At 44.1% G+C, this 9,109-nt stretch overlaps 1 long non-coding RNA gene across 1 annotated transcript; it reads right to left on the bottom strand.

Moving 5' to 3' along the window:
- Positions 1-7,088: 7,088 nt before the first annotated feature.
- Positions 7,089-9,103, bottom strand: LOC140846370 (uncharacterized). The gene is made up of 2 exons (XR_012125407.1): positions 8,967-9,103; positions 7,089-8,137 (listed from the first exon to the last, which is right to left on the bottom strand). It is a non-coding gene; the product is annotated as an uncharacterized lncRNA (long non-coding RNA).
- Between the last annotated feature and the right edge of the window lie 6 nt (positions 9,104-9,109).

Here is a 9,109-nt window from a genome sequence, read left to right as displayed (position 1 = left end):
ATCAGAGGTGTCCTAAGAAGAGGCTTTTGGGAAAAATTCAAAAATAGAAATGAGATGTTATTTTTGTCCTATTCTGGCTCAGTTGCTTTGTTCTCCATGTGAGCAGGGGCACCCCCATGCTCCCACTGTGAGTGGAGAGGAGCGTCAGGCATGCCAAACCCCTGTGCCTCGGGCAGTAACCATTGGTGTTAAGACAAATCAAATACAGTTTATTGTAGACCTAGATCAAAACTGAAGGAAAAGATGGCCACAATGTGGCCCTGGAAAGATGGCCACAATGTGGCCCTGGAGGCCTGGTAACAGTGCTTCAGACCTTGACAGACATAAAGATGGGCAATTCACCTTTAACTCTGCTGAAGTATATATTCCCCAACAATCAGAAAGATAAACAACTAAAGCCATCAATGTGGGGAAGCATATTGAGTACTAAAAATATGACATGTCTTGCAGGCTGACGCTAAATCCTGTGAGGAAAACCAGTATGTCAGGGTTCTTCCACAACCAGATTCCCAGGAGAGGAACTCCAGTCTCCACAGGCAAGTGTCCCAGAGTTTACTGGCTATAAAGGAACAGAGCCACGCTGCAAGTGGCCGGAACCATGGTGAGCCAGCACATCAGGTCTGATAACTAGTTCTTTGAAATGGGGCAGTCTGGGGGGTTCTGTCCAGGTCAGCTCTGTGGAAGTGGGCCTTCACCGATGGGCAAGTGGCTAGGCAACAAGGGTGTGCCAAATGGTGAAGAATGAGCTAGTGGAGGACAGTGGACTGAGCACCTAATTTCTCAGTCAGAAAAAGACTAAAGTGGTTATCCTTCTTCAAATTTGGGTAGAAGTGCAGTCAGTCTGATTTCACAGTGGAGAAAACCAGCCCTCCTGCATTGCCATCTTCTACAATTCTCTTCCCCACTCCCTCTCTTAGGCATATTCACTCCCTTGACAGGCTGCACGTGCTCCTACCTCAGGGCCTTTCACTTGCTGTTCTCTACGTTCTTCCTCCAGATTTCCGCATGTCTCCCTCTCTCACCTCCTTGCAGTCTTTGCAGAGATATCACCTTTTGAATGAGACCTATTGTATGATGAGTTTTATTTTGCTGCATTAACAAATCACCATAAATATAGTGGCTTAAAACAGCTTGGGTTCACTATCTTACAGTTCCATAGGTTGGAAGTTTGATATGAGTAACACTAAACTAAAACCAAGGTGGTGGTGGTCTGTGTTCCTGGCTGAAGGTTCCAGGGCAGGATCTACTTCCTGTTCACTGGATTGCTGGCAGAATTTAAGTCCTTGTAGCTGTAGGACTGAGGTTCCTGCTTCCTCGCTGGCTTTCAGCTGAGGGCCATTCCTGGCTTCTAGAGGCTTCCTGTGCTCTTTAGCCTGTGGCCCCCTGGCCTCCTCTTCAAAGCCAGCCACGGCAGGATGAGCCCCTCTCCCACCCCAAGTCTTCCCTCGTCCTTCTTTCTCCACCTGCCTCTCACTGCACCAGGAAGGGCTCTCCACCTTTAAGAATTTACGTGATCAGATTGTGCACACCTGGATGATGTAATCTCCCCATCTCACATCTGCAAAGCTTCTTTTGCAAAATAAGATAACATGTTCACAAGATCCAGGGATTAGGGCATAGATATTTTAGAAGATATCTTTAAACATATTCAAAAAGACAGTGATTTAATAGCATTACCCAGTAGAAGAAAACTACCTCTTTAAAAGCACAGTTCAGGATTATCCACCTCTCCTATGGTTAGAGTTTTTGCCTAAAATCCAAAGCAACATGTGCCTCCAGGTGGTACGTATGTCAGTGACCACCCTTCCCAAGGCCAGGGCCTCTAATGAAATTTCCCCTGATCCCAGGAATTGGTGCGTTAGGCAGCCACATTAAGTACCTGTGACCTTATAAAAAGAAAAATCACTACATTATGAAAATACCATAAATTTCTCTGGAATATAGAATTAGAATAAAATTGATGAACACATACCATCCTCATTTCTCTAGAGATATTCTACTTAAGCTAGGTAGACATAAAATGAAATGGCTAATCTTACCCAATTGGAAAAGATATTTAAGGAAAGGTATATTTAAGGATATCTATTAGCTCTCATTCTGAGTAAGGAAACCTTCTTCTCACAAAATATCAGCGGGAGCATGATAAGCACATGACTTATCACTGGTGATGTTAACCTTAGTCCTTTGGTTCAGGTGGTGTTGATCAGGTTTCTTCACTACACAGTTGCTAGGTTTTTTCTTTCTACACTCTAACTCTGAATGGAAGTGAATCACTAAAACCAGGTCACACTCAAGAGGATGTTTTGTTTACTATTTGTTTTGAAAACATTTCAAACTTCTAGAAGACATACAAAAGCAGTGTGATGCATTCCCACTTATACTTTGTATAGATTCATCACTCAAAACATTTTCCATACATACTTTATCAACCTCTGTTCTTTCCTCTGCAAATATACATATCATACTAGTCATATTAGTACTGTTTTGATGGAACCATTTGACAGTAAGTGGAGACAACATAACCCCAGTATATTCTGAGAACAAGGAGTCTTTCATGATCAATAGAATGATCAATTTCAGGAAATTTAACATTAATATAAACTATTATCAGATATACAGCCCAGCACTTCAGCTTTCTCTAGCATGGCGCATCTGGTACAGCCCTCTTGCCATAACTATAACACTAGACATGCTAAGGCAAGAGTTTTCAGACATTGGAAAGTAGGCAACACAAGCTGGGGTAGGCATTGCAAGACTGGAGCTATCCCCGAAGGCAAGGAAACAGGGTGAGCCTTAGGGCGCGCTTGGCTCTCTGGGGGGGGAAATTTCCTGACTGCAGTGCAGCCCTCTGGAATCCAAGTAAAGAACAGCTCAGCCTCTGAGCTGAGGAGGAAGAGGTCTGCTGAAGTGCTGGAATCTGCAGGGTAGGGCCCCAGGGAGGCAGGAGCTACCCGGTTCATGTAAATATAATGGTGAGTTCATACTGACGCCTCTGATTCTGGTCCCCATCACAGGCTTTCCCCAGTCTTCTCCTGTCCCGTATTTGTGGCTCTCAGAAACCCATTCTGACAGCTGACTCGTCACTTTCACTGTCAAGTCTCCCAGCGGAGGAAAGGCCTGCAGGAGTGAGATGCGCAGAAAGAGGGATGTGGGGCAACAATTACTTGTGTGAACCCCTGAGGACTAATGATGTAAAACCCAGAAAGTACTGGTTTTGGTGAGAGAGTGCACCAAATACACACATAAATTTAGGGGGCAGACAATAGCATATTTGCCTTGGAGAGCTCCAGTCATTATATTCTTTAACCAAAATTCCAGGTTATTTAGGCAATTTATTTTTAAGTTAGTTCAATATTTACCTCTCCCCACAGCTTCTGTATTCCTGAGCTCTTTATTTTGATTCATTTCTTTGTTGTCTGGTGTCCATCTTTCAGTAACTTTTTCAAAAAGGGTTCACAGATCTGGTTTCCCTTGATTCAGGGGCTCTCAACGTTGGCTGCATATTATAATGACCTTGGCAGCTTCTGAAACTCTATTGACTTACAGCCATCATCCCAGACCAGTTTAATCAAGTTCCCTGAAGTTTTGATCCATACAAAAGTTTTTTTGTTTAATTTCCTCAAGTGGTTCTAATATGCAATAATTATATCCAATCTCAAGGAAATTACATAAACAAGCTTTCGTAGGAAAAAAAAAGACTAAAGAAAGTTACAAGCAACGTTCAAAGAAGCGGCCTGGGTTGAGAACCCCTGCTTTCGTCCTTTCAGATTTGAGAATGTTAATTTCTTGGGTGGGTTTTTAAAAATTGCACCCCATTTTTTTTTCCTCAGAACTTTAGTAGGCATTAGAATCACCTGAAAATCTGGTCAAATGCAGATTCTGATCCCATAGATATGCAGTGGCAATTGAGATTCTGCTCTTCTAATAAGCTCCTGGGTGGTGATAAGCTGCTGGTTCATGGGCCGCACTTCTGATGAGCAGCAGTATAAACCTTACTTCTCTGTCTTCTATAGCGAATATTGATATAGAAGAATCTGGAGCTACCTGAATTTGACCTTTTTTTCCCTTTTGATGACTGTATTCTTCTTCTTGTATGTCTCTATGATTCTCTTCTTATTTTTGAAATCCAGATTTTGTTAGGTTACATCTATTATCAAAGCATAGAGTGAAGATTCCCACTAATATTATTAATATTGCATTTGCTTCTCATTTTCTTGGTTCCAGTGCCTGTTGAGACCCAAGCGCACCGCAGTCCCGCAGGAGGCCTCCCACAGCGCTGACATGAGGCCGGCCGACCTCGCGGCTAGAGTCCGATTTCCTCTTCTGCCCGTTCATTCTTTCACTAACATGCCTATTACTTGAAGCAACTGAAAGAAGTTTGTTCCTCGTAACCAAAAGAAATTAAGATGATTAGAAACCATAGATTTAAAAAATACACAAAATGAAAATAAAGATCACATAGAAGCTGTGTCAAAAAGCAACATTAATGGGAAAAAATGTACTTACAAGGACAGTTGGCAGAAAGCAGGGTAGAAGCAGAGAAGTTTTCTAATTCAATGTGCTTCTTACAAGTCATTACTGGAACTAGATCAATAACCTAGGAAGCGTTAGGTGTCAACAGTTGTCTTACATCTCTAGACAATTTTTAGGAGCTTTGGTACAGCCCCCAGACTTAAAAAGCATTGATTCAGTAAATGTTTTGAAGACATCTCCCCCATCCCTGGCAGTGTACTAGATTCCAGGATTATATTGATGAATGAAAAGCTAAGTTCCCTTAACTGAGCTGCAGACTCACTGCTTGGAGAGGGCAGTGGAGTTTTAAAAGGTAGTTTTAGAACATTACCAATGGTGCGAATGGAAGGGTTGGCTCTGAACAGGAAGGCCACCTTGCCCTCGGCAGCAGGGGGCAGGGAAGCCAGGGTGTGGGAGGAGGTAGGTAGCGAGGGCTGAGAGGGAGATAACGCCTGATGGGCCGAGTTCTCTGGTGAGCAGGGGTTTTCCCAAGTATGAGGAGTCTGGAGACAAGCAGACTCCTTGAAGTAAATAGGAGAGAGAAGTCTGGGAGGGTCATAAAAGAAACTTGAAGGAGCTGAGGAGGAGGAAACAGTCTGACAGCAGCTAGGACCGAGTGGAGGCTGGAGGCGCCAATCTGAGAAGCCACCAGGCTTGGGGGTCCGCATGTGACAGGCACACACAATTATTTACGATACAGTGTGAAGAGTCCCAGCACGAAAGGGTTATTTATTGAGACATTAATCTGTGTCTCTTGTTGCATTTTTCCCTCAGCCCATTTTCAAGAATGACGTCAGGGCTACTTGCTTTAGGGAAGTTCGGGGGTTAAATGCTCGAAGAAAATCTCCTGCCAGGCCTTTTTTTTTTCCTCCTTTAAAACAGAGGTCTCCAAGTGGCCTGCTCCAGGCTAACACTTTTCAGATGGTCTCATTTGTAATGAATAGTGTTTTGAAATTTTTAAAAATAGTTGCCAACATTTTGAAAGTAGCTTTCACATCAAAATCTAGATTTCAGCCTCTGTTGGAAACGTCAGGTGACAGGCCGTCCTGGGCTACATTGTCACCTGGCTATAATTAGTTGGAACTAGTCGTGATGTCTGTCCCTTTTAAGGGGTTGCAACCTCCAGTTCACTGTGGTCCCTACCATTTTCTGCGGTCTTACACTTAGCCAACGTCATTCATGTGGCTACAGCTGCCTGGCCCCTGTAACCCTCTCTGGAGGTGGAGACTATGTTAGGAAGAAGGAGTATGGACAGAAGCAATAAGGCAATTCCTTTGGTGTGGCAAAGGCCCAGGGCGGAATGGAGACCCAAAGCCCCGAAGGCCTGGACCTTCCAGTTGCAGCAGACTCCTACCCAAAAAGTGGCAGAGGAGGCAGGGATACCAAGCAGCAGGCTTGGACACTGACAATTTACCTTGGACAGTGTAAGAATGAAGGGGTCCCTCTCCTCTTAATTATCATCCCAGGTCCCTGTGAAATCCTACAGGAGATGGGGGTGGAAAAACCCACACTACTAAGATAATTTTCCACTGGTTCTTGAGGAGGTGGCTTGAAGTTAGACTTCATGAGGAAAAATAGGAACACGCACCACTTCCTGCACACACACATTTACGGCAGAAGAGTTTAAACGTCCAAAGGGAGGTTCAAAGAAAGGGCTAAGAGAACACAAAGTGAAGGAGCGGGTGAGGTCAAGTTTTGACTAAGATTGTTTTGGAAGTTTTCAGAGGAGATGTAATCTGAGCTGAGTTTTGAAGCATGAGTAGGAGGCCTTCAGAGGGAGGTTATTCTACCCAAAGACAGACAGTTCTGAGGGCAAAGCACACTCAGGAATGTGGGGTGGCTCAGCACACCCGGGGCCTTAGATGCCCATCTTCTGCGAGGGGGAGAGGGGAATTGGAGAAGGGGTAGAGGGGAGGAGGTAAAGCCAGAAGGGAAGGTTTGCGCCTTCATGCCTGCCCAGGTAATGGGGGTCCCTGGCTACTCCAGCATTCCATTCAGTATACTATTGGTGTGACAAAAGTATCTGTGCTGGCGGTATGGCCAGTGCATGGGGAAAGGAAGATTGGACAAACGCCACTGAGCAGGTTCCCGCAGTAATCCAGGTGAGATCTAGAACAATTACTGTGGAAATGGAGAGGAGGAAGGTTTGGATTTCAACAGCCGTTTATTCAGTGCTTGCTGTGTGCCAGGCATAGGCACTGATGGATATTGGCTCTTGCCTTGAAGAAGCTCATTAACTAAAGGACAGTGTTTATCATATCTGGCAGTGCCAGGGAACAGCTGAAGCATCTGAGGTCAAGTCTTTGGTACGTGTGCTATGTATTCCACCCTGGGCTGAATCCAGAGGAGCCCACTCAATTCTACACAGGTTCAGGGAGCTGAGATACAACCTGTACTGAAACTTTCGTCTACAGGGCTCTTGTAGCTTGTCCTCTCTGACTCAGGGAACAGAGAAATGATGAGAATCTTCTTTAATTTTAAGTTTCAAAGAAGGTAGTTCAGATAGGTGACCAATTTAAAAAAATTATCACAGTCACTTAGACTAAGGTAAAATTAATTTTAACTCTATTGTTAGGAACATTCAGGTAATGCTTTAATAGTGTATCTGTAATTTGATTGTGACAATAAAATTCAGCCAGCCTCCAAGTCACTCGGAGTCTTTTCCCATTTGCAGGTATGGGATATTACCTGCTTTTGACTCCTTATCACGTGTTGACGTCTCTTGTCACACAGTGCCTGGAGCAGAGCAGGTGTTCAGTAAGCGTTGAGGATGTGGAGTCATACTCTGGAAGGGAATGCTTTGAGAGATCGTGTGCTGCGGTCTCTGGTGAGGTGATCAAGCTCAGGTGCTCACAAGAGATGTCCATTCAGCAAGTATTTGAGAATTAATACATGCTTATTTATAAATGGCAGATAATTAAAAAGTATTTAAAAATAAGTATGTAAAAGTGAACATTCATTCATTTATTCATGCAGTTATGTGTTTCCAGGTACCATTCTTGGCATTGGGCAAACAGCAAGGAGCAAAACAAAAGTACTGTTCGCCCTAGTGAAAGAGACAAGCAATAAACAAATTATTTATATGTGTGTGTATACATATATATCAGTATACATACTATGTCAGGGGTGATACCTGCTATGAAGAAATACAAAACAGAGTAAAAATAAAGAATGATGTTGGGTGACGGGACAGCATTTTATACATTATCTAAGGGCTGCACTGGCAGGACCTCTCTGAAGAGGTAGCGTTTGAGCAAAAACCTAAAACAAGGAAGGGGTAGGGCTGGAATCAGCTCTCTAGACATCTGGGCCTGAATGTTACAGGCAGGTGGATGAGCAAGTGCAGATATTCTGGGAAAGGATCAAGCCTGTCTGGCTGGCAGACCAGCAGGGAGGTAGTGTGGCTCCAAAAAGGAAGGGCATGGGAATGATGGAACTGGAGATTCAGTCCTTCCACCTTGCATTCTTCCCAAATACCAGATGAAAACATCCAATGCAGAGGGACTTTGATCACTGTTGCAAAGAATGACTGGTTGGCAAATGCCTGGAAACTTTCAAGGCTCTATTACAAGTTTTGACACGAGGATGGGTGATAAATCTGGACCACAGCTGTATCCCCAGTGTCCTGCACATAGAAAGAGCTCAATATAAATTTGTTGGGTGAACATTTTAAGTCTATCTTTGTTTTTTCAATTTTCAGAATATTATTAATAACTAAGCTGTCTCTTGCAAACAGCCTAATGTTTGAGGGATATGGACACGGGGCATATGTATCATTAAAAGGCAAACAACAATGAATCCGTCCTGTGCTTTTGTCTGTTAGCTTATAGCAGTCTGTGTACAGGGTGGCACTCACTGTGCCCTTTACACTGGAAAGTTTACAACCACTCTAGAATGTCTTAGCAAACACTGGCACCTGACCTGTCCAAATATTAGAGGCAACGCCCGAGGTCGCTTTCCATCACATGATCAACACTGTATTTGCCGGGGGCAGTGGTGCTTCGCTACTTTTGTACCCCCACTGGGAATACTCGGTTATCAAAAGGGCGTCAGGAACTCCAAATTCCTCCGAACTAATTACTCATTTCAGATCGCTTATAAATATTTATGTTTTCCGGAAGTGTTACAAATCAAGTAACGTGATCGCTTCAAAAAGTTTGTGAGACTTGATCGTTTTTCCTCAGGGGTCTTGTAACTAACTTTAAAAATATAACTTAAAAAATAAATCTATCTCTCAGCCTCTGGCTACATTATTTTCACTTTGCTGCACCATGCAGAATCCATTCCTGCCATAAAATCACGTCTTTTACTTTACACCTTGCAGGGAAGAGTCCCAGTATATTTCATCACAGCTAAATAAAGCCCCTAGTGCTTAATTCCTGGGAATGCAATTTGCAAAACGTTGAAGCAAAGGAAGATGCAATGAATGCCCCCACCCGCCGGTCCTTCCGCACCTCGTCTGCGGAGATCTCTCTGCTCGAGCACTCTCCCGACTCCCACCAGCCTGCGAGGTTTCTCCAGCAGGACGTGGCCCAGGAACCAGTACAGGCCGGCCGGGGTCTGGCCCACGTCCCGGCGCCGCCGGGTGTGTCACCGC

The sequence above is a fragment of the Manis javanica genome, chromosome 15, assembly GCF_040802235.1.
Source record: "Manis javanica isolate MJ-LG chromosome 15, MJ_LKY, whole genome shotgun sequence".
NCBI classification, from domain to species: domain Eukaryota; kingdom Metazoa; phylum Chordata; class Mammalia; order Pholidota; family Manidae; genus Manis; species Manis javanica.
This window is presented reverse-complemented; position numbering and strand designations above follow the sequence as displayed.